General features: G+C 43.9%; 2 pseudogenes; one reads left to right on the forward strand and one right to left on the reverse strand.

Annotated features, from left to right (window-relative positions):
- Window positions 1–54: 54 nt before the first annotated feature.
- On the reverse strand, window positions 55–14913 carry LOC136490160 (ATP-dependent DNA helicase At3g02060, chloroplastic-like; annotated as a pseudogene).
- Window positions 6513–8059, forward strand: LOC136485354 (uncharacterized; annotated as a pseudogene).
- Window positions 14914–27206: the final 12293 nt, after the last annotated feature.

The following is a 27206-nucleotide window of genomic DNA, read 5'->3' on the forward strand; positions in this document are numbered from 1 at the left end:
AGTGCCAAAAGGCCCAAAATAGTAGTTTTGTGATACGTGTCAAATATTATGGATCTGCGTGTATTATGTAAAAAACTGGTAGTTCCGTGAAATTTTGTCAACTAATATGGTCGCTGTCAGTTTGTCACAATCTGTTTGAATAGGCATTTACAACAAATATTAACTCACAGACTAAATGGCCCCAAATTTCCTAATGATTTTTGTCAGACAAATGGTGTATGGTTAACGCCATCCCTAGTTCCCTACCTACCATTTTATCGAGCAATATTTCTATAGTTCATGTCAAAAATCCTAGAAGAATTTTTAACGTATCTATTGTCAGGTATTCTGAACTAGTTCTCTGAGCTTCCTGATTTCATGTTTCATACTTGCATTGCACCTGAATTTAGCGATTATGCATCAGGCAATCATCCCGTCAGCGAATGTAGAAAACTGCAATATGTGGCTTTGTGTTGAGCATTCTCCTGAAAGAATTGGCAGGACGACAACCAATAAAGAAGATAGTGTGAGAAGGATTTATTGAAGAACTGCAAAAAAGGGAACTTTGGGGCTCAAGATAATACCAGTTTGTGTATAGGACTAAAGTATGCTCGTTATGTTGACAATTTTGACAGACCTTTTCCTAAATCAATAGTGCATATGGGCTTGCTTTGGCCTGCCAGAGCCTGACTGCCAATACCAACATAATGAAGAGCCATCCTTCGCAGATGAATCAAATAGCCAAGACTGCTTTCTCGGACAGACCATTCTCTTCAAGCATGGATAAATTGTCCCCTTTCATGGTGGCGGCAAAAGCCTTCAGTTCTTATGAAATAATAATAATCTAGTACTTCACAAGGGCTGGTATTACAGTATAGCAGTCTGATAAGTAATGGAAAAGCCAGTTCAGAAGTAGGGTATCTGGCAAGCTCACGAGGAGTTCAGCCTGTCGAAAAGAGTACAATTGTAAGAAAGGCGACACATGGAAATATTTTTTTCTTGAACACAAGAGAGATGTGCGTCCAGGCACATGGTTTATGGTTAATAGAAGGATTTGCACTAAGCCACTAAACCACTAACCACTTGGCTGTGCACGAACACTAAAGATCACATTAATTTATGCTATATAGATAATAAAGAAGGTCATGTACTTTAAGAATATTGTTTGATTGGATTTTGGGCATAATGTTAGTCGCTGAATTCTCACTCTTGGAAGTAGCAGAATTCTTACTCTCATCGAGAGAGGATGACACTAGGAGTTGGGACAATTTTCTGATTTATTTCTCAATGCCATACCAATCCGAGGGGTTGGGGATACATATTTATAGGCTGCTAGCCAGCCAAGCATATGCCAAGATGCTAGTCTAAGATGCTGTCCTAGATGCTAAGATGCTGTCCTCTAGATGCTAGTCTAAGATGTTGTCCTAGATGCTGTCCTCTAGTCTAAGATGCTGTCCTATGCTGTCCTAAAAACACAAAGACCACAACAACCCCATAAAAACCACAACAGCCCCACAAAGACCACAGCAGCCAGACTTATCCATCACATAAAACCTACAAGATCCCAAATTTAATCCTATCCATCACAACTAAAATACTGCTTTGCTTATAGTATTTCAAAATCATTACTAGGACTGATTTTCCTCAGTTTCATCTGCTCCAGGAAATTGCATACTGGGGAACATGGACCCTTACCTTAATTTCCTTTCCAGCAAATGATAGGGAATTCCGATGTGTTTCAGAAGTCATTGCTTCTGTCATGAGCCTAAATACCTTCTTGTTCATGTTTGTTTTCATGAATATCATCTTGCCAGATGGATATATCCGACTGATACCAAGATCTGCAGCCATCCGTCTTACATAGAGCTTTTTCAGTAGTAACTGCAAGAGAAAGCACATAACACAACAAAGTAAGCCACTAAACTGAAATCATGAGCCCTGATCATAGCACAAAGAAGAACCTCCATATCACGGGGCTCCTTTCCGTATCGTCGACGGAGGTCTTCTGTAAACTGTATCAAGGTCCATAGGTCTTTCTCTGCAGCTTTTGCCGCTTCATTGAGCAACTCAACAGGATTTTCCAGATAACTTATGTATTCAGAGGGGAGACGTGGAGAAATGTTTATATCCAGCTGCCCCAAGAAAAAATTCACTCAAACAATGCTCGTACAAAATTGCAAAATATCATTATGTAATGCTTGCATTAGAAAGCTATGCAACTCAAATTGAGAAGTATTTTCAGGTTCACCTGAACATCTTTGTACGGAACGGGAACAAGGCAAAACTGATCAACCTGAAAGAGTTAGAGTAATCCTATCAGAATTATCATGGGCAATAGCATGTCATGCAGAGCTTATAGATAGAACTTAGCTAAGAAATTACTCAATTGCTTTTATAAAGGAAAGCAATCATCCCCAATAGTTGTACTGTTGGAAACTGAAATAGCAAAATACAAATATTCTTAGCTATCCTTTCAGTAATCTGAAGGACTAGCCAAACTGCTTTAACTATCCTTCAAGTAATCTGAAGATTCTAAATACAATAATGTGCACCCGTGATGAATCAAGCAAAGAATAGACTGTCTTGCAAAGGGGAGGACATGATAAGGACACTTGTACACAAGCTAGTAGTTCAGAACAGGAATTATCTTCTCGGCCATGTAAGATGCGTCTCACAATTCTGAGAAGCAGTTAGCTCTACTGATGCAAATTTGCAAATGTGTAGCAGATGATTAGATGAATTATTAGTGAAGTTTGTCATATCTGACTTCAGTGTTACCAATGTGGTAAGAGAAACCTTTCAGAAGTTGGTAGCCAGGTAGATGTTTCTACCTTCTCTCTCCCAAAAAAGCTCAATTACAAGTGCATTTGCACCACCATATTGTATCAGTAACACTATTTGTAAGAAAGAAATTTCTTATGCAGCAGATTTAATAGCTTAAGGCTCACCATAATATTAGATAACCAATGCCATGATTATTAAGTAGAAAACAAAATGAGAAGAAATCATTAGTAAATGTGTCCGAATGAGTGAAGATACCTTTGACAAGCTATCAAAAAGCATATCAAAGAATAGATCAATGCCAACATTTGCAACATCTCCAGACTGTTGATCACCAAACAAGCTTCCAAATCCCCTGATACCCATATCCTTCTCTGCAACATGGAAACCTTGTCCAAGCTCTGAATGCTCCTCAATAGCTCCAAGTCTATCCTGTAGACGAAAATGTTAAATGACAAATGTAGTAGTCCATGATCTGCTGGGTATACATGAACTCTTTTGAAGTTTATTTATGCATGATTCTGTCAACCATAAACCTCCTCCTTGTAGAGTCTGCCAAACACATAGTTCTCCCCCTGGCGTCCTCTTTATTTCTTAGCCTTAAGTCTCTATAAAATGTACTCTGTATCCAATCTCTCAATTAGGAATAACAACAGATGCAATTCTCATCTGCTCTCACCAACTAAATAGCCTGTCTCTATCTTAATGACATCACATCTTGCCTAAGCGGCTGCAAGAGGGGTTGTCACAGACTCACAGTGTCAGGATTCTACCGATTGTGAGAGTAGGTCTCATCTACAAAAATGCCCAAACAGCTAATAAGGTAGTACCACCTGTACTGTGAATTGGCCTTAGTAAAATACAAGTAACAAGCACAAACTATCTTGACATAATCAAAAGTCAGATTCTGTTTCTTATTGGGACTTCAACATCTTGTACAACATCCCCAAATATGCTTTCAGCATCACATACAGTAAAACAGTATGAGACAAAATAAATTAAATGATGGATACCAATAACAAACTATAAGGTGTACTGTAGAGCTCACCGTTGCAACTCTCGAGAGCAAAGACTTATCAGTGTAGAAAAGGTATGCGAAGCCTTCTCTACCTGATCTTCCTACTCTTCCTCGTAACTGAAGCAAAGGCAAAACAATGAACTTGAAATTTAGAGAGTAGATACATGCATCTTATATTCTTATTAGAATATTTGTCAATTGAGCATGACTTAGAAATTAATGAATTAATCATATGCATTAAAAAATTCTACTAACAAGGCAAAGAAAAAACATACAAGGAAATAAAAGCTACCTGATACAGCTGGGCAAGTCCATATAGTTCAGCAAACTGGACAATCATTGTATTGGCATTTGCAATATCTATTCCACTTTCAATGATATGTGTGCAGACAAGAATTTTGACTTCCCCGCTAGCAAAATCCTCCATAGCAAGTTGTATGTTCTTTGACATTTTCTGTAGGAAATAAATTTTAACAAATAAGATTAGTCAATGAGGTTAATGCTTCATTCATCTATGCAACTGGAATATAAACACATTTACAGGCAATATTTAATAATTTAAGATAATGACTTCAAAAAAGTTGGCATGTTATGCTGAAGTAAATGAATTAAGCATAAAATGATATGAACTATAGGAGCAGACAGAATCTCCACTTGAATTAATTTGGACAATAAGCAACCACACAGGTAATGGTGGGCCCAAGAATTTTCAGAAAAACGTACGATTTAATGGGCTAAGCAATGAATTAGACCTTATCTCCTTATATGTGGGCTACTTAATAATTGGACCTAATAGACACGAACTGCGAGGAGCCCAGGTGGAGACCCACGGTCACCAGGCCTTGGATCCGCCAGTGACACAGGGTTTGTGCCCACAGTGGAATATGTTAAATCAAATAGTAGGAAATTCTCATTTGCATCTTGGTTTTTAATACAACACAAGATACGCAAATATAGATAATGTCTACTGAGAACTAAGGAGTTACAAAATGGCACAGTGAAATGGATGCCCAACTTCTTGAACAACTTAGTCAACCTACCTTTCCATGAGCAACAGCAATTGGTACATCAGGCAGAGAGTCCTTGAGAAACTGCAACACATCGTCTATTGCTGTTGAATGATGAATTAAATATGAGACATGCATATGTGTTTTAAAATGTAATAGTGCATTGTTTATCCAAAAGGACCATATAGAGACAAATCATATGCGTAGTTGTAAGACTAGACTTCTAGCGATTCAGCTGAAACGGCTAACCAAGCGTCAGGTTCATACTGTTCAACCATTCAAATGAGATATTTATTAAACAGGCTAACTAGTAAATACAATTTAACCAAGCCAGATTTGTAGCCAGAATTTATCTTGATAACAGCATAATTCAGTGAATTTAGCTAGGCTTAGTCTTGGTCAGGTCGCTTTGACATGTGTCATCGGCGATCTATGTAACCTTGTCAACGGAATACGTTTTGGTGTGGGTTGGTGTGTGTTCGTGTGTATGTGTGTGTAGTAAAGGTTCTCACCCCTTGTTCTTAATACAAAGAAACGCAGCTCTCCAGAGTTTCCGAGAAGGAAAAAAAAAAGAATTTAGCTCAAGCAGGTCAAATGTTTACAGAACAAGCTTAAAGAAAAGTAAACTGAATTATTAAGAAACATACTTCGTGCATCATGAGGATCTATCATGAAAAAAAATCATATGAAGCTAACAGAATTGTGACCTTTTATTCGAGGCACAACATAAAAGACTTGACCACCACGTTGCAGCTCAAACTTGATAGCTGATAGGGCCCTTTCTTTACTAAATGCTGACACATGTCTTTACAGCAACTCTTTCAGGAGGTGGTGTAGACATCAAACTGGAAGTAGAAATACACTTCAATAAGAAAAACAGAAAATAAAGTATACAAGTTGAATGCAACTAAAGTGTTTACATTATGGAGAACCATGCAAGCATAAAAACTACTAGTCTACTATAGGATAATGTTAAGTGTATATCAAGGCCCATCCTATAGGCCCATATAGCCCATGTGGCTCTCTATATATATATGGCCATCTCCACTAATTGAGATATCTTCTGTCATTTCTAAGGTTAGTAACATGGTACCAGAGCCATGGATTAGGGCTGGGATTAGAGCTAATCAAATTTTTAATCCCCCCATGATCCAATCCCTATCAGGCCGCCGTTGCGGTCGTCTTTCATAATCACGGTCTGTCGCTCCGCGCCGTCCGCGCGGCCCGTGCGACCGTCGCCGCACCGTACCTACGCTCCCGTCCGCCTGTGACGTTCGCGCCCGTGCGCGGTGCGCCCATGAAGTCCCGCGGCCGTCCGCCAGCGAAGTCCGCGCGGTCCGCACGGTCGTCTGCCCGCGAAGTCCGCGCGGTCCGCACGGTCGTCCGCCTCTTCTGCGCACTCGTCCGCGTCCCATCCGACGCGCCGTCTGCGCGCATCACGTCGTCCGCTTCGTCTCTGTGGAATCAACGTCCGGGCCTGCACATCTGCACGGCTCTTCCTCGGCCCGCCTGCTGCTGCACATCGTCCGATCTCCTCCAGATAGCACAGCAGAGGAAACAGAGGACTTCTGCTTCTGCAACGGTGGTGACTGATCCCTGCTTTAGTCTCCCTATTGGTTCGCTGTCAGTCTCCCTGTTGGTTAGCGGTCAGTATCCTTTCCAACCATGTCAACATCACAAATCAATGCCATTGTTATCAACATCACTTTAGATGGTCAGAACTATCCAGAGTGGGCTTTTTGTGTTGAGACTGCATTAAGGGGTGTTGGTTTTTATTTTCATCTGACTGATGATCCGCCTGCTCGTAACCCTGATGGTAGTAATGCTGCTGCTATTAAAACCTGGGAAATCAATGATGGAAAAGTGATGGCAGCCATAGTCAATAGTGTTAAGCAAACTATGATCATGAGTCTTCGTAAGTTTAAAAGAGCGAAGCCCATGTGGTCTTATTTGAAGCAACGATATGTTCAAGATAGTGGTGCTCTTCAGCATACTCTTATGCAACAACTTCATGTCATTGAACAGAAAGATATGTCCATTGATGAGTACTACTCCGCTTTTGATCGTTTGATGGGTTCTTTGATCTCCATGGTACCTCAATGCACAGCTACAGAGAATTGTACAACACTTACTTTCATTGAGCAGTTCCTTACATACAGATTTGTTATGGGAGTTTGGGCAGAATATGATTCCATTCGCACTCGATCGCTTCACAATTCCTCTAATCTCACTATGGCACAGGCCTTGGCTGATTTACTTGCAAAAGAAACACGTCTTCAGTCCCTGTCTGCTTCTTCTGTGTCTGTGCCTCATAGTGTGTTGGCAGCCTCGTAGAGGTCTGGTGCACCAAAAGGCACCTCTTCAGAGCCTTGCAAGCATTGTGGCAGGACTGGTCATCCTCCAGAAAATTGTTTTGTCCAGCACCCACAGAAATTGGCTGAGTTTCGTGCCCGTCGTGCTGCCCGTGGTCGTGGTACGGGCTCCACTTCTAGAGGTTCAGTCTCTATTGCTGCAGCCTCACCTGTCAGTGCTTCCTCGACGTCTTGGGTTCTTGATTCAGGCGCTTCTTTCCATGTGACATCTGATCAGTCCCACTTGGCTGCTTGCAAGTCAGTCGCGGATGGTGCTTCTGTTCAGACTGCCGATGGTACATCCTGTCACATCACTCACCAGGGTTCTCTTTGCAATTCTCATTTTTCTATACCTGATGTTTCTCTTGTACCTTAGTTGAACATGAATCTTCTATCAGTAGGCCAAATTACTGATCAAAATTGCTTTGTTGGATTTGATGACTCATCTTGTTTCATTCAGGATCGTCGAAGCGGGACTGTGATTGGGACTGGCCATCGCCGTAAAGGTGCTCCTAGCCTCTACGTTTTGGACACCTTGCGCCTTCCTTCTTCAGCCACATCCACGTCTCGTGTGTCATCTGCTGCATCTTCATCCACCTCGTCCTTCGCCAAGTGGCATCACCGTCTTGGTCATTTATGTGGGTCCCGTTTGTCAACATTAATAAATAAAGGTTGTCTAGGTCATGCATCTGTCGAATCTAGTTTCCATTGTAAAGGTTGCAAGCTTGGAAAGCAAATACAGCTTCCATATTCATCTAGTGTTTCACATTCTGCTAGGCCTTTTGATCTTATTCATTCAGATGTATGGGGTCCCGCACCTTTTGCTACAAAGGGTGGTCATAAATATTATGTTATTTTCATTGATGATCATTCCCGTTATACTTGGATTTATTTCATGAAACATCGCTCTCAACTGTGCTCTATTTATCAATCTTTTGCGCGCATGGTTCACACTCAGTTCTCTACTCCTATCAGAGTTTTTCGTTCTGACTCTAGTGATGAGTATTTATCTGATATTTTCCGCCGTTTTTTGACCTCCGAGGGCACCCTTGCTCAGCTCTCTTGTCCTGGCGCACATGCTCAAAATGGTGTTGCTGAACGCAAACACCGCCATCTCATAGAAACTGCCAGAACACTTCTCATTTCCTCATTTGTTCCATCACATTTTTGGGGCGAAGCTATTTCTACTGCTGTCTATCTCATCAATAGACAGCCCTCATCCAAACTGTTTGGCAAATGTCCTGGTGAATTACTTTTTGGTACTCCTCCAAACTATGATCATCTCCGAGTCTTCGGATGTACATGCTATGTTTTGCTTCCCCCTCGTGAGCGGACCAAGTTGACAGCTCAAACTGTTGAGTGTGTCTTTCTGGGGTATAGTCCTGAGCATAAGGGTTATCGGTGTTATGATCCTACCTCTCGTCGTATACGTATCTCCCGTGATGTGAATTTTGTTGAGGATCGCCCTTTCTTTTACAACCCATCTACTAAACCTTCATATTCCCCCACTGAGTCCACCTCCTTTCTTTGTTTTCCTACTAATTCATCTGGAGGTGATGTTCCTGCACCATCCTCCTCCATTCCACCTCATGTGATATCTACACATGAGAGTTCTCCACCTCCACCTCCACCTCCACCTCCATCTAAACCACCCATTAAACATGTCTTCACTCGTCGTCCCAAAGGTCCCACTGCTCCTTCATCTACCTCTACCACCCTGACCAGTCCTGACGATCCCGTTGCTAATGTTTCTAATGTTGCTAATGAGTCACAAGCTTTATCTGATGAGTTACAGGTTGGTCCAAGATATAATCTTCGGGACCGTAGTACTATTGGGCCTGCTGACAAGTATGGTTTTCCATCTGTGAATGCTGTTGTTGATGAACCCTCCACGTATCAAGAAGCTTCCAGCATCCCTGAATGGCAGCTTGCAATGTGTGAGGAGCTTGCTGCCCTTGATCGTCAAGGGACCTGGGATCTTGTTCCATTACCATCACATACAGTGCCAATCACATCTAAGTGGGTGTTCAAGATTAAGAGAAAATCTGATGGTTCTATAGAGAGATATAAAGCTTGACTTGTTGCAAGAGGTTTTCAGCAGGCACAAGGCCGTGATTATGATGAGACATTTGCACCCGTTGCTCATATGACTACCGTTCGTACTCTGATTGCAGTGGCTGCCACTTCAAACTGGGCTATCTCTCAGATGGATGTTAAGAATGCCTTTCTTCATGGTGACTTGAATGAAGAAGTTTACATGCAGCCACCTCCAGGTGTTGATGCTCCCTTAGGATATGTTTGTCGTCTTCGTCGTGCCCTATATGGTCTCAAACAGGCTCCTCGTGCTTGGTTTGAGAGATTTGTTTCTGTGATACGAACTGCTGGTTTTTCAGCTAGTGCTCATGATCCTGCTCTATTTATTCACCTCTCTCCACGTGGGCGTACTTTGCTCCTTCTATATGTTGATGACATTTTAATTACTGGAGATGATGTGGAACATATTTCCCATGTGAAGAAGCAACTTGGTGTGCAATTTCAAATGTCTGATTTGGGTCCTCTTCGTTATTTCTTGGGTATTGAGATTTCACATTCTGCCAATGGCTATTACCTCTCTCAATCAAAATACATACATGACCTTATTGTTCGTTCGGGCATTATTGATAATCGCACGGCTGCCACACCTATGGATATGCACTTGCAACTTCGTGCTACTGATGGAACGCCTCTTCAGGATCCTTCTCGCTATCGGCATCTTGTGGGCAGCCTTGTTTATCTTACTGTTACTCGACCTGACATTGCTCATGCTGTTCACATTCTAAGTCAGTTTGTGAGTGCTCCTACTTCTGTTCATTTTGGCCATTTGCTGCGTGTGCTACGTTATTTAAGGGGGACATCATCTCGATGCTTGTTTTATGCTTGCGATAGTCCACTTCAGCTTCATGCTTATTCAGACTCCACTTGGGCAAGTGACCCCATGGATCGCCGCTCTATCCCAGGCTATTGCATTCTTCTTGGTTCTTCTCCTCTTGCATGGAAGTCCAAGAAACAAGCTGCTGTCTCTCGCTCTAGTACCGAAGCAGAACTTCGAGCACTGGCTACTACCACTGCAGAGATTGTATGGCTTCGATGGTTACTCGCTGATTTTGGTATATCTTGTGATGCACCCACACCTCTTTTGTGCGATAACACTGGAGCCATACAAATTGCCAATGACCCTGTCAAACATGAGCTTACTAAGCATATTGGTGTTGATGCCTTTTTCACTCGTTCTCACTGTCATCAGAAGACAATTGATCTTCAGTATGTACCCTCTGAGCTGCAACTGGCTGATTTTTTCACGAAAGCCCAAACTCGAGAGCAACATCGGCTTCATTTGATCAAACTCAATGCTTCAGATCCTCCGCTTCCACCTTGAGTTTGAAGGGGGGTGTTAAGTGTATATCAAGGCCCATCCTATAGGCCCATATAGCCCATGTGGCTCTCTATATATATATGGCCATCTCCACTAATTGAGATATCTTCTGTCATTTCTAAGGTTAGTAACAGATAACACTAATTTGTCAAGCATATAATCTACCTGCACCACAGTAGCATTAATTGTTTATTAATCTTTTGCAAGCTATAATAGTCCATTCGTCCATGGAATCTAATATGGCAAAAGAAAATCCATAGATGGTAGAGGTTTCTTATTTTGAGCAATAAGGTCGAAGTGCTAGCTATTACTCATATTTTGAACAAGTGCAAATAAAATACAGTAATATCATTAAACCACGTCCTTTATATTTTTATGTTGTTATTAACAACAGATGGATGTCACTCTAGTGAGCAGTACCAGCAGAGTGGTACAGACTAAATAGAGCAAAACTAGAGCAGATAGCATGTAATATCCAAGAAGCTGAATTTCGTGTTGGCGTCTAGTGATAACAGTTTTTTTTTCTTTTTCTCCTATTAATATAATTTCTAACAGTGGGGGACTCCCCTGCTGTATTTCCCGTTCAAAAAAAACGTCTAGTGGTAGTCATTAGCTGATAATGGTCTTAAAGTAGTGGTAGCGATTACCATCACGTTCCGCAATAAATCATCTATATTTAAATTCTAGATGACACAATATCTTATCTCAACAAGATAGACGAGGTACAAAAGAACATGCTACTGTAACCACACCTTACCTTGCATCACGGAAACCAGTCAAAGCCACATACAGAGTACGTGGAATGGGTGTTGCAGAAAGTGTAAGAACATCAATCGAAGACTTGTATGAGGCAATCTTCTCCTTTTGTTGAACACCAAACTTCTGTAAATATTTTAAACGGAGTGTATGAAGATATATGCATAAAAAGAAAATATATATATATATATGATAACTTTTGATTTGACTCGAACTTTCTTGCAAGATGCCAATCACAGCATTAAGCTATGACAACTTAACATAGTAGACTTTGAAAAGAATGGAACTAATGTAGCTTTCAAAATTCTATTCTTCTCTAGGCACTTGCCCTTCACCCACACCACCACCAGACTAGAACAGCAATTACACACACACAAATGACAACAAAAGAAGACAGATAATTTCAAGGATTGAAAAAGAAAATGTAGCAAGATTCACAGAGGTACTTGTTCTTCATCCACCACTAGGAGACCAAGATTGCTATAGACCATCCTTTCCGTAAGAAGAGCATGAGTGCCAACAATGATGTGCAAATCTCCATTCTTAATCTTTGTTATTAGCTCATCTTTCTCCTCTTTGCTCTACAAAGAAGAGATCACCATGTTATACAGTGCAATTGATAGAGTTGATATGTTAAGTAAATTAATTTCAATATGTAATAACTTTTTGATAGCTGGGCGTCAGCAAGGCTGAAACACACTTGACATCAACACAACTCTATATACATTCCAAAAGTTATAAAATCACTAAAGAAAGGAAGGATGAATAAAATATTCTTCTTTAAAACAAGTTTGTACAATAATCTGACAACTAATAACATTAAGTTGCAAGACAGTACTGCCACAGCCATGCAACCCATTACATATCTTATCTTTGCAAATGATACAAGTCATATATATAAGGATTCTTTTCATGCTAAATGTTAGGCTATTAAGAATCAGGAGATCAGGGTGCAACATTTCTTAGGGTCAAGAATTAAATACAAACATAGATTGTTCCGAAAGAAAGGGGGAAATATGAAATGTGTTGCATTGTGGGCTAAACTGCGTTCAAGAAAAATTGTAGGCTAAATTAACTTCTGCCACGGCATACCTGAGCACCACTAAATATGGCGACCTTTATCTCTGGATAGTTCGCAAAACGCTCAGTCATTACATCATAATGTTGCTTGGCAAGTATTATTGTTGGAGCAAGAACCATAGCTTGAAATCCTGCAGACACAACAATGAATATAGCGCGCATTGCGACTTCTGTTTTGCCAAAGCCCACATCTCCACAGATTAATCTATCCATTGGTGTTTCCCTTTCTGTCAGATCTTTCTCAACATCTATAAAGGCCTGTCATCAGAATGAGCACCATTTCAGCCAGCATTCAAGTTTATTTAGAATGTATTGTACTGTGGACCATATAATGTTTTGTAGTGTGTGTACATGCAACAGAATCCTGAATTTCGGATCTTCCGGGCAGTTTTTCAAGTTAATAGGACTGGGATAGAAGAATCCTGGGGAGAAGTACAGTGATCAGAATGAGTTGGTTCTATCTCTTTTAGATCCCACACAGATCCGCATCTGAAGAGCTCTACAATTACTCCCTCCATTCCAAATTATAAGACGTTTTGGCTTTTCTAGATGCATTGATTTTACTATGTATCTAGACATAAGTGTATATCTAGATACGTAGCAAAATTTATGTATCTAGAAATGCCAAAATGTCATAATTTGGAACAGAGGAAGTAGAATTCTAGGATATAGCAAGTGAGACCCTCAACTCTGACAACAAGAACTAACAGAGCAAACAGAGCAGTAGTGCATACCATAGATTATGCCATACAAAGTGGATCATCTCTGAGCTAGTCACGCAATGAGTCTCACAGGTATGGAAAGCAAGTATAAAGGGAACTGAAAGACTTCTAAGCCCAGACCATATAATGCCAGTAGATGTGTGTCATATGCAAGGAAACAATCTAACTGCGTATTAATGGGGCATGAAGAGATTTCATGTACAATTGCCATACATTTCACCCTTGGTCTATGCATCCACCAGGAAGGAGACAGTTTTTGCTCAGAAAATACTATGCGATGTTGAACTGGATCTAAAATAGTACATACACACATCGCAGCAGCTATCAGGGTGTAACTCTGTCTATCAATCTATCATGCATGTCAGTGAGAGGGTAATTGCAATATTTCTATTTGTATCAACAACAACAACAACAACAAAGCCTTTAAGTCCCAAACAAGTTGGGGTAGGCTAGAGTTGAAACCCAGCAGAAGCAATATTTCTATTTGTATACATCTTCAAAAACATAAGGGATGTGAGTAGCATCTTTTTATTTTAGAAGAAAAAACTATGGTAGTTCATTCAAGTTGACCTGGCATTGGTCCGGAGTAGGCTCATAAGGAAATTCAGTGGCAAAGTCATCCATGGATGCCGGCTTTGGGTACGGAGGTCTTCCCAACCTCAACCTTTGCAAATACAATTCCATCAGGTTGACAACCATCTTCTGAACAGCAAGCTTCCCTTTCAGCCTCCGCTTCTCCCAGGTGGAAGGATCATTCAGTTTGCTCAAATTCCGTGGCCTTGTCTTCTCGTGAGGCCTGCAAAAGAGATCAATCTGAATAAATGGTTAACGTGAAATTTTAATTTCCAGTTGAGATCGAGATAATGGCTCATATAATAAGTCATAACATAGCATGCAAAATTGAAGCGAATGTGTTCGTTGCCACCAATCGAAATAGCAAATCCGCATCCATCACGAAAGTGACAGTTTCAAATTTTGGTTCCTAGGACAAATCAGGATTTCCAATTGGAGCACAGTGATTGAAGGAGCGCAATTTCATTTTTCCAATTGGAATGGTTGCAAAGCACAGAAGCCGTGTATGCAGAGATAGTGGGTGGGTGAGGACTGAGGGCCAAGGAGGAGGCCATACAGGTTGTATCTGTAGAGCATGCGCGCGGCCTGGTCGACGGCGAGCTTGGCCATGCCGTCAGCGTACTGAATGAAGACGTAGTCGACGCCGTCCTCGGAGCTGATGCAGGCGAACTTCCCGACGCCGACCTTCTTGTGCACGACGTACTCGCCGGGCTCCAGCTCCCGCGGGTCCACCCGATGCCCCAGCGAGCTCCCCGCCGCCACCCCCTTCCTCGCTCGCTCCTCGTCGCCGTCGTCGCTCTCGGCTACCTCCCGGCGGAGCTGGCGCAGGCCGAGCCGCTGCTGGTCGCGGATCATGCGGAGGTACGCTTCGGCCTGGGCCGGGTCGACGGGGGAGGAGGACGAGGACGAGGCGGCGGAGGAGGAGGCTTCGCGGCGGCGGGCGATGGCGCGGAGGCGGTAGTTGAGCTGCGAGATGTCGTCGGGGGCGACGGAGGCCGCGGCTGCCGCCGTGGCCGTGGCCGCGGGCGCGGGCACCCTCGCGAGGCGGAGGCTGCGGGGTCGGAGGCGGACGCGGAGGACCAGTGCTGGCGGGTGGTGGTGGAAGAGGATGAGAGGCTGGGGAGCCGCCGCCGGCGGGGTGTGAGGCGGTGGGGCGGCCATGGAGGGACGGGGACGCCGAGGCTACGGGGAGGCCCGGGGCATTGGAAGGGGAAGGAGGGGTTTAAGCCGAGGGGTTGTGTGGATACTGGATAGTGGACGACGGGCAACGGATAATTCTTGGGGGTTTGCGTGGACCGGTTGCACGGGCAGGGGAGATATTTGCCGAAATTTGGCTGCTGCCTGCTGGTATGGATTTTTTTTATTTTTAATATATTTTTAAACTAATTTTAAAACTAACACTGTTTAAAAAAAAGTTCAAATTTAACACTCTTGGCCGCGCCTATTCGCACGACGCGGCGATTTAACGCTGCCATGCCATGCACGGGGGCGCGGCGAGTCTGCCCACGTAGCAGCGATTAGGGCCCCTGACCGGTGACGTGGCCGGCTCTGCCGCACCACCGATTAGGGCGCGGCGGTGACACGCCACGCATTATGGCACAGCAGTGGCGCGCCACCGTCCAGGGCGCGGTAGAGCCTAATATAGGCCCACGGCCTAGTCTCACCCCTCCCTCTCTGTTCAGTCACCAGGGCACAGCAGCCGCCTTCGTGCCACCCTGTTCCCGCCGGCGCGCCTTCCAGCCCGCACCGCCGCGCCATTGCCTCCCGGCTCCTCCACGGTCGGCTACCGAATTTCCCTCCCTTGGCGTTCCCCTCCATACCTTCCCCGAAGCTCTTCCTTGGTCTCCACGGTGGATCGAATGATTTGAATAAGTAGGTAGGATATGGAAGAAAATATGAGTTCGTTAGAACGTTGGATTGAAGGATCAGGATTAGAATTAGGATTGTCAATGTTAAGGTTAATTGGTTAGTTAGAATTATGATTACCATGTATTTTGCTTGTTTGAGTTTGCATCTCTACTTTTATATGTGAATAAATATATGGACACACCGTTGATGTACCAAATTTTATTTTTTACTGACCAAAGTATAGTTTTTATATAGTTTTCATGTTTGCATCTAAGATAGAGTTTGCACCAAAGTGTAGGTTATATTTTATTTGTTGTAATGCAAATGGTTCTCATTGACATTAATTTGTGATGTTTTGATTTTTGTTTGTTAAATTACAACCGTTTTGTTGATGCAAGAAATGTATTGGGATGAGTTTTGACGAAAACGGGGTCGTCCTCAAGAATTATACCCCGACGCGTCTAGCAAATATGTCCCCGTCCGTCCTGACCTCCTTGTCCCTAACTGTGAATGTGGTTTCTCGGCCGACGTGTTTCAATCGAGACATCCAGACACAGCGGCGCTTTGCTTCTACACATGTAGTCGTTTTAATATAAGTAATTGTTTCCACTATCTTGTTTTTCTTCATTTGTGTAAGTATGTTTTGTTAGAATCTTGTTGTGTAGGACCATGAGAGGTGTTTTTTTTCAGTGGATCGACGGTGCAAAGAAGTTTGACCCTAGGTATATTCTTTTCGATGATTGGTGTAGAGAGAGACATCCACGTGAGCACTTCTAGGGTTGGGTTCCACCCCCCTAACCCCCCGCCAATGACGGCTAAGCAGAAGCACCTAGCCGCAGTTAGACGACTCGGGAACCTCCTCTGTGTGAATGTAGAGATCGACCTGTGATAAACCCTAAGAATACGTTAGAGTTTGTGTGTCCGAACAAACACGAAGTAAGTGAAAAGTGTATCTGTTTAAATGTTTATCTCTATAGGTGTGCGTGTACTAATGTATTCTCTTGTAGTGTTATGGATTTGCGAAGTATCGTTTCAATGAGTGGCTCTACGATCCTAAGAATCAATGGTCAGAGCCACCAAAGGCAAAGGAAAAGAAGAAAAAAAGTTAATTTACAAAGCACCTCCAGTAAAGTGCGAATGTGGTGTTAAATCCAACTATGATCTAGTCCCTTCGGAGCTTGGAATAGGTCATTATTGCAGCCATATGGTTGACTATGATGAGGTTGATTATTTTTATAGTAAACATGAAATCGTATTTTGTTTCTTTTGCTAAGACATATATGATATAATTTTTTATTTGAACAGAGCACTAGGAAATGCAGGTGGGAATGTTATGATGGTCAAGCTAAGTTCTTGAATGAACTGAAGGGGAGGCAAGTAATTGCACGAAAGAGGGGATATGGATCTGACTACGTCAACCTATTCGTTAAACATCACAAAAATAAGATGCGTGAGTTTGCTAGATAGCGCGGTATTCGTAACCCGGTCGATGTTGGACTTGACAAATGGGGATTAGAGAGACGGAGGACGTTAGAGGAGGAGAGGGCAAGGAAGGAGGCAATGGAGGAGACAAGAGTATAGATACAGGTCTTGAACGAGCATGTTGTTGCATTATGTGCCAGTGAGTTCTTGAAAACCTTTTTCGTTGTCTGATTTTAAATGTAATATAATCGTATTGCTAACTGATTGCATTTTATACATGAAGAGATTGGATGCAGCGAGGACCATGCCGCAGAGGTAGCTCGTGCAAGGTATGAGGAAAAGAAGTTAGATGAGCACAGAACACGAGCTGGTCGCACCGTTCAATCACTGATTGTGTTGTCTGATGAGGGGACGAGGATGAGGATGACACTGTCATGTTGAGCGATCTCATCGCTCTTGCTGAGGCAGGCTTGCAGGCGGAGGAGGCAGAGAACGACACTAGTAGACTGAGCGAGCTCATCACTCTAGTAGAGGCGGGCTTACAGGCGGAGGAGGCTGAGGACGATACTGACAGACTGAGTGAGCTCATCACTCTAATAGAGGCGGGCTTGCAGGCGGAGGAGGATGATGACGTGTTCTTCACATAGGCCGCTTACTACAGGCGACACGTAGGTCAGAGCAATGCAGGTGAGCCTAACCACAACAACAAGGTTGTGATAGAGGACTAGTACTCGGATGATGAGTTGCTTACTCAGTATGTTTCAGACTGAGGATTTGAAAGTGCATTTGCCCCCTATGTGGGTTTTGGTGTATTGATAACATTCAAATTAGGGACTAATGTGATCTTAATGAGATATGTCATAGTTATTAGTCCCATAAAAGATTCAAAGAGTTGATAAAGATGAAATGGTATCCCTCAATTCTTGAAGTTGTAAAGGCGGACGAACTCAAAGCGCTCTCCAAAGGTTTTTTTTGAGTTTAGGATCTGCCGCACTATAAAGAGGAATGCAAACTTAGTTGGTATAAGGAAGATAGAGTGCTCAAGCATAAAAAAATCAAAAGAGAGACACTCTAGCACTTCACGAGCACATAGAATATTTTTCAGTGACTGTTGATGTTGGAAGTCCCAACGTAAGCCAGAACTCCCGACCATCGGAAGTCACGACTCATGCCGGAAGTCCTGACGCCCAGTCACTTAGCCTAAGCAGTGACTGTGGCCGTCGGAAGTCCCGACGTGAGTCGAAACTCCCGATAGTCAGAAGTCCAGACCCAAGTCGCGAGTCCCGACACCTGGGTTTTTGCTAGCTGGCTGTCTACGCCCGTCAGAAGTCTCGATGTACGTCGGAACTCTCGACAGTTATGGCCAGCGCCTAGCATGGGATTGCCGTGCCACCGTACATGGCGTGGCAAGGCTAACGCGCCAGCAGCCATGGCACGGCAAGGCTAAGGCGCCACTAGCCATGGTGCGGCGATCAAAGCGGCAACAAAGGGAAGGTTTAGGCACTTCTGTTATGTCATCGTGTCGGTTTAACGAATAGGTCAACAGGAAGTTCGACATAAGTTCATCGCAAGTTCATCGCTCGAGCACTATCCCAAGTTCATCGCAAGTTCGACATAAGTTCAGCAAGTCATAACTACGACACAAGTTCATCAATACATAAGTTCTACATTACTTGACATACTACATGTTCCATCAGTATATGGGTGTCTGAGTATAAGTGCAGCATGTCATCCTAAAGAACTCCTATGACCTAGGAGTATATGGTGATCGCAGACGTCGCTACCTCTTCGGACGTGAAGGCAGCACGTTAGGGGTGAACCCAACATCGGTACAGTCTCATTGGCGGTACACCTGGTGGTACTGCTGAGTGTAACTAGGACCCTGCAATTACAATATAGGCACCGTTACTTACAATGTTTAAGTAATTGTGATGTATATGGCGAAGGGTTGTTTCAAGTACCTGTGTGTTGAACTGTGTAGGAAATGGTGCATCACCAAGTTGAGACATCCCAATCTTATCATAGTCCTCCTCCTCATCCTCGTCCTCGTCCTCCTCATCCTCATCCTCCTCAACATCATGCTCCGTAGGACCCTTGCCGCAATTGCCGGGAGTACGAACATAAGAGGTCCCACCAGCCGTCGTGTCGGAGGAACCTGCTCATGTCGGCATAGTGCTCGAACATAAGGAACTAGATAGGTTTGGGTCATAGGGCATCTCCCACGGAGTATCCACGTAACTGAGCTTCTGTGCCAACTTCTTACAGCTCCTCACTTTCTACAAAAAAAGAAAACACGGATGAATGAGTCATGGGAACCATTTAACCACTGTCATGTCTCTGAGAATAGAATGTACATCGACGAAGATGTGTAGAATGTTGTGCGGCTCCCCTCTGGTCTTGTGAAGTCACACGGCTACTTCGTTGGACAGACTTGTCAACTATGATGCCTGTATACAAAAGTAAGCTAAGTTCGTATCACTACAATTCATAGGAACGCCGACATGCAGTTGTATTGAAATTCAAATTTCTTACCACGTATCTCTGTAGCGGGACTCTCTGAAGCTGTGTCTCCATCCTTGTCGCCTCGTCGTACGCATCAGCGATGTCATCCTCATCTTTGTCCTCATCAATTGGCTTGTTAGTGTAGGGGGCCTGCATATGTGTGCGGGTACTCCTATGCAACCATTGGAGGTAGCAGTCGAAGTTGCGTTGGTCATGCGACGATATCTCGGCGACCAGGACCCTTTGCCGACTAGCCCATTCATGGATGAACGGGGTGTGCGTCACGGCTCAATTCTTCTCCTTGTACCTGTTCCTTCGATCGTACCTACAAGTTTAACGTAAGTTAATGGTTGTATGTATGCACATGACTGCTAAATTATTATGTTTTAGTTGTCACACCCATGCAACTTTTTGTTAGTTGTGTACAGCGGTGGTGGGCATGGCTGCAATCTTCTGAACTGCCTGTACACCCTTATAGGGTAGTGCATCTTGACCATGTGGAAGAAAATTAGTGGCCCATTAAAAAGCCACTCGTTCGACTCTTCCTCAGTGCGAGGACTCAGGTACCCCTCTAGCTCGAAGCTGGACCACGGACACCAATTCACCTAAAAGTTAGGTAACTACAGTTAGTTTTTTGGAACAATAAAAAAACAACAACACTAAGTAGCATTATCAAAGTGGTTGTTACCTGGTGTTGTGTCAGGACATCTAGCGTGTCCGAGTACTACATGCACCGACACTTTGGGTTCCCTCTAACTACCTCTGCTTCTTGCCAGACATATAGAGCAGTTAGTCCTACGTCCACATGATTCCATACCTGCATTGAATAGGATAGTCAGTCACAAGTGCGGCATCAAATTTGAGAAAAATAAAAAATCGATGCACTTACAGGTAAATCGTGAACAATGAGCCTCCCGACAGGCTATCGCTCCCAACATCAAACCTGTAGTAGGTGAGAACAACCTCCTAGGTTGGCACCTCCTGTACTGCGTCGGCAGGCAACACAGAGCTAACGATAGATCCATGCTAGGACCACGCTGCCCTAGCTATACGCTCCTATATTCTCCCAAGGCTGGCTCAGTATGTTGAGGAAGGCCTAGTTGATGGTGTTACCCAACGTGTTGGGGAATAGGAAGGCACTTAAGAAGTGCCACAGCCACACCCTAGCATACCTCTCAATCTCCTGCTCTAGAGCGTCTGGGTGCAGCGGTGCCCCAAAGTTTTCTGTTATCTAGACCGAACTGACACTGGATGTTTCCTACAATTTTTGAAGGACAATTACATAAGAGCTGAGGGAACAAAAATAAACATTAAATTAGGCAAAGACAATATGCATCATAAAAGTTATGTACTAAACCCTCCATTTAAATAGCAAAATAATTTGCAGAATATGTAGATCAACGACAGACTTAGACCATAATATATATTTGTGATATAAGAGACCAACCAAAGACTTGCATGTGCTGGTTTCAAATTGGTAAATGTTTGGAACATAGAAATTCTTACTTTGCTCTCTTAACATCCTCATCCTCGGGTGGTCTTCTGCCACAGAACTGCTCCACCAAGTCCATCTAGTGATCGTTATCAAGGATCCCAGTCACTGGAAGACCCTCCAACCGTAGACATAGAATCATCTTCACATCCTGCATCGTGATAGTCATCTCGCCACAAGGAAGGTGTCTCCGGCCTCCACCTGTGGGTTTTTAATTCAATACAAGAAGTTTTTAATTTAAACAACGACACATATCAATGGTTTGTACTGTCGCAAACGTGTATCAAATCATACCTATCGACAGCAGCAGTGAGAAGTGCAGGGTCGAGGATCTGTAGCCCAGTGTTGAAGACGTAGGCGATCTTGAGGAAGCTGGCACACTGTATGTACGGTCGGTATCGCTCGTCCTAGCGGTACGGCTAGTGCGTGCATAGTCTAAGAGGTACCAAGTCCTCCTGAAGCTCCGACAGGCGTTGGGCTTGGTGGTCCTTGTCGTAATGCACCTCAAGAATGGGGTACTACGGATGATGATCCCCCATCCTGGTTCAAATTTCAAATGTATATGTTAGAACAAACATTAAGAGTACTATAATTTTATGGAACATTAGTGCATAAAAACAAAGTAAATGTAAAAGGAATAAACTATTATGTAAAATTACAGAATAAACATATATCATAATAAACATAGCTCCAAAGTTCCAATGTACTAACATAGTAGTTTTAACATTAATATAATAAAATATATGCTATATGCACCTGCTGCCCTTGCCTTCTATGCCTGCTAGCCTTGTGACCATGTTCTTTGCAAATAGAGCAAAGATTCCTGTCACGGGTCTTGTTGAAGTCTCCCTCTCCGTACATGTCTTCGTCGTACCCTCTCATAGCGTCCATGTCCTCCTTGAGTCGCTTCTTCTTCCTCCTACCCTAGCCTACCTTCATTAGATCCTGATGCGGCATGCAATCATAACCATGATAAGGTGGCCATTATGTCGGGTCAAGGTATGGCTCGAAGCTCCTCTCCAAAATACTAATGGTGTTCGAACGGAGATACAAGGGTGACATATATGGCAGATCCTCATAGTTATACCCGCGAACCCTGCAGTCCGTGATCATATGAGAGCAAGGGGCATGCATAATCTGAGGGATGTTGCAACTGTACTCTACTTTTTCAAGATCAACTAGGTAGTTTCGTCCACCATAACGTTCGCCGCCCAAGCTTGTACCACCCTTGCTCCGTACACTAAAGATATGGCGCCAGGGTCCATACGGCTCGGTGGTGTGCTGCTTGGCCAATTCCTTGGCCTTCTTCAAATGTTCTGCTCTGGCCTTTCCAAAATGCCCTTGCTCAGCTATATTCCTCTACTCAAGTTCCCACCTCTTGACAAAATATTCATAGCACTTATGAAAGGAGAACTCAACAATTCTAGATATAGGCAATGATCGAACTCTGGTGAATACACGGTTGAAAGACTCCAAGGAGTTAGTGGTCATGATGCTATACCTAAAACCCCCTCATCATATGCTAACGCCCACTGAGCCTTCTGTTCCATCTGCGCCTCTAACCTAGCCTTTCCTGCTTCATTTAGTATCTTGTCTAGTTCTCCCTTTGTCTCTTTGAACTGGTGCTCTATACGTACACAACATAGAGCCTTTACCTTGTCACATACCTCCTTCTTCCTCTAACGCCGCCAGAAATTAGTGGCAAAGTGTCTCATGCACCATCTAAGCACTAGAGGCGGGAACCCATTTATATGCTCAGCTACAGCATTAAGAAGCCCTAGGTGACGGTCCGAGATCAAACATATAGTGCGAGATGGGCCAAGCACTTGTACACATAGAAGCCGCATGAACCATGACCATGATTCATTGTTCTCTCCCTCTGCCAAAGCAAAAGCCATGGGTACTATCTAGTCCTCAGGATCAACAACAACAGCCATCATCAAGGTGCCCCTTACTTTCCTGTTAGGAAAGTGCCATCAACAAGTACAACTGGCCGACAAAACTAGAATGCATGTTCCGTTTACGCGAACGACTAGAACACATGATAGAGGACAATGAGTCCCGAAAATACATCCATCTAGTGTCCACAAACCATTTCAAGCCAGGGTTGTAGTAATGCATTGCACATAAGATGCGGGGCACCCTATTGTACGCTTCCTCCCAACTACCCTAATGAATCGCTAGAACAATTTGCTTAGCACGCCAAGCCTTTTTGTTCTTGACATCATACTTAACGAATCTAGATATGGACTGTTGTAAAGAAGACACCGAAATATCGTTGTTGTCATCAATGAGCCCCAAAATACGATGGGCAAGGTACTGTGTAGTGAGCTGCTGATGATTTTCCTTCCCCCTATTTGTTAGGCAAGTGTGGGGTTCGACAATTTTACTTATCCTCCACTTGCCATCACTTTGTCTCTTTCGTGCATTTAACCTCCACATACAACCATTTTTGCATATCACATGGTACCTCAACTCCTGGTCCGAATGAGTGACGTTGTACGGCCTATGGTGATACACAGCATAGTCCTGAAGGAAGAGCTTCATCTCTGACATTGTATTGAATATCATATTCTTCCTAAGGATTTCTTTCTCATGGTCATATAATGATTTTCTAAACATCTGGAGACCGGTGTCACAAACTACGATATCTGTCATGCTGACATCCCTATAGTTTGGAACGCCCCTAAAAGGTATGTTCATCGACCTTAGTTGCTCAACCTCAGTCGTTGTGTAAGGTGGTGGTGGAACATACTGCTATGCTTCGCTAATTCTACCCCCTAAAAGGTATGTTCACCGATCATGTCCTCCTCCTCCTGCTCCTCCTCTTCTAGTTCGAACTCGTTCACATCGAAGTCATTGCTTATACAACCTACTTGACTTGAATGAAACTGCTCCTACGTCAACTGACCGTCCAAATCTATGTTACCCTGAGTTGCTTCCCCTTCGACCTCCAAATCTTACTCATTGCCTCCAACACTGTCAATGTATGGCCCGTCCAGGATACCCTGCATCCTATACCCATTCTCCACCACCACCTCAGCCATGGGCACATTGGAACCTTGGAGCACCCTAGTGTAGCGGGACCAGTGAGCAGGGTCACGCAAGGGTATTAGGACATAGTGTGCCCTAGTATTTCTAGTATCAAACCTTCCCTTCAGTGTGAAATCACCGCCAAACTTTGCATTCAAACGGACACAAAGGTCGTTGAAGCTAGGAGGTTCATCAACCCATTCTAATTCTTCTTCCATATCCTCAAACATATCATCTTCTCTCCTAACACTTCCTCCATAAAAAACTCTAACACAACAATCCATCTACAGAAGCATTTCAACAAACTTCATCAAGTCATCGAAATCATCATACGTACTGTCCATGGTAATATTAATACCTATTCTAACTATAACTATACTAACTAATCTAATATTAACATCTATATAAGACTAACTACAATAACTAATTATACTAAATACAATGTATAACTAGACTCACTAACTGTACTAACTAAACTAACTAACTTTACTAACTATACTAACTTACTATATTGCCTATACTAACTAAACTAACTAACTTTACTAACTATACTAACTATACTTTACTAACTATACTAACTTTACTTATTGTACTAACTTACTATACTAACAATGTTGATGCAATCAACAAATACACTAGGGGAGTACCTCACGGCAGCTGCGCTCGTCCTCGTGGCAGCAACGTGCGCTCGACCTCGCGGCAGCAGCGTGCTTGACCGGGTCGGGAGGTGCTGTAACACCTCTGGTGTTACGAGCTTGCTTAGCACCTAGGTTAATGCCTAAGAGTAACTAGTAAAACAATTTTTTTGGGTTTATAAGTTTGAAGCACACGTGGAATTATAAACGAATCTTGTGTGACTCGCTTTTGTAAATAAAATGAGCAAATAAGTGTCGCTAGTCAACTTGTCTCGGTGCTTAGCAACTTTTAAATAATCTTGCGGACAAAAGTTGTTTAGGGCTTGTTTTCGAAAGTATGAAGAAAGCGTTTAAAATGTCTGATAGTGAATAAATTACGAATGGCTTGTTCTGTTTGATTGAGCATGAAAACAATTTTTATAAAAAATAAAATATAACTTGTAATTAGAACTTAAATAAAATTTGAAGTGCAAGTTTAGTAGGTGAAAATGCAACTGTTGATTTAGTGAATAGATGTTGTTCCATGGTATTTTTGATAGCTCAAGTATTGAAAGTGGAATATAATTTCAACTTCTAGAACTAAACGATTTAAGTCTGGAAACCTGACGACGATGCCGTTTTGGCATTGAAATTTCATTTAATTCTTAAACACTAGATTCGTGGTTTTGTACTGTTGGTTGTACAAGGTGAGCACTCGAGAACGGTGTAGGTCGGGGTGGAAATGGGTGTCATGGTACTCTCGTAGAAATTGCCTAACTTCGCTAGAACGCATTGAACCGTGTCGTTGGCGCTCTGTTCGTGAACCGGCACGTGTAACGAGCGATCTCAGCCGCTCACCTCAACTACCTCGCCCCGCTCGCTCTCAGTCGTTCATCCCACCTACCGAGCTACTGCTATCGTGTACTGCCTTCTTCCTCCCTCTGCTTGCTGGCATCCACTCTGCCTCTGGTAGCCAGACAGCCAGCGCAGACAGCGCATTCATCGTCACCCACTCCCTCCCCAGCTCGCCTCCCTCTACTAGCCTTGGGTGAGTCGGCGCATGCCATGCCCGCTGCCCCACAGCACCTGCCAAGGCCATGCCCGCCGTCACCCGAGCCACCGCGTTGCCGTGGCCGCATCCGCCTTTGGTCGCGCTCGCCACCGACATTGCCGCGTCGTACGCGTCCGCCCGCTATGCTGCCACATGCCCTCATCCACATCCCTCTTGGCACCTCCCCTGGACCGCCTCTGGCCATGCCTTCAACGCCAAGGCAAGCCCTAGTAACCCTAGCCCTGCCTTGGCCACCGTGGCTATAAAAGTCGAGCATCGTTGCTGCATCGCTATGGCCGCCTCTCCTCCCCTACCAAAATTCATTGAGCACGCATTGCCCCTCTCCAATTCCTTAAACCCACCATGGACCAAGGTCTCTAGCTCACCACTCGATGCAATCCCATCGGTTGCCGTGCACTAGTGCGCTCAACCAAACTGATCTCCTGGCTGCCGGCCACTGTGTCCACCGATCTAAGCTCCACCGTGGTCGCACCCTCCTCGATCACTTTCTCCATGCCATGATCTTGTTTTAGCTTCTCCTTGACGTATCGGTGTCGCACATGAAACAAGTTCACCAGAGCTCCAGTGGTTTGCCAGGAACATCATCTCCGCCACAGCCACGGACATGGAGATCCGCTGCACACTTGACCAACCTCCTCCGTGACTTTGTCTCACCAACCAACTGTCATAGCCGGACCTTGGTGAGTCTTGGTACCTTCGCTACCCCTCCGCTCTTCCAATTCCATAGCCATCTCGCCAGAACGCGTGTGCCATTGCTGCCATCCACATCTGCATGTGGGCAGACATGCCCCTGCATGCCGCCGCCCTAACCACGGGCCGTTGCAGTCCTACGTGGCTGCGCAGACCTTGTGCTGGCCCTGTGCCGCTCGTGGTTGGCGTCCCGTCACCATCGAGCCTCTCCCGACCGGGTTTGGCCGCCGATCGGCCAACCCTATGCCGTTCTCTGTTCCAAGAGAGGTCGGGGACTTTGGAAATGCGAAGATGAGAAACTTCGGGGCCCTAAATGCAAAACTTGTGACTGAAATGAATAGTGTTAATAGTCGTAATGCGAATTAGAAAGACAACGAGGTCTCTTTTGCAAAATATACCTTCCACACTAGGCCTCCCCTCTTGGGCCGGCCTGCTCACCAGTTCGACCGCACGTCCGCCCGAACTCGGCCGAGTCACGCTGCCGGCCTGTCGCCGCCGCGCCTGGGCCGCTCGCGCCCGAGCGTGCCCCGCCTAGGCCGCCCTGCTCTTGCATGCTAGGCTCCTCCGCCTAGGCCGCGTTGCTAGGCCGACTCATCGGTCGTGGGCCACACTAAGGCCGCGCTCGCTGTGGGTCATTTGGGCCGCGGTGTTCTTTTTTTCTAATGAATTAGTGAAGATTTCCTAATATAAATTCTGAGCCAATTTTGTTATTTAAATATAAAATAATTTATGAGTCAAAAAAATTATGAAACAAATTTTGTTGAGTTCCTAAAATCTTGATCTATCTATTAGCATAATGGGTTCATCTAGTTGGTGTTGTTTTTAGGGTTGCCATAATTAATTTAAATTGCTTA

The sequence above is a fragment of the Miscanthus floridulus genome, chromosome 10, assembly GCF_019320115.1.
Source record: "Miscanthus floridulus cultivar M001 chromosome 10, ASM1932011v1, whole genome shotgun sequence".
Classification (NCBI taxonomy): Eukaryota; Viridiplantae; Streptophyta; class Magnoliopsida; order Poales; family Poaceae; genus Miscanthus; species Miscanthus floridulus.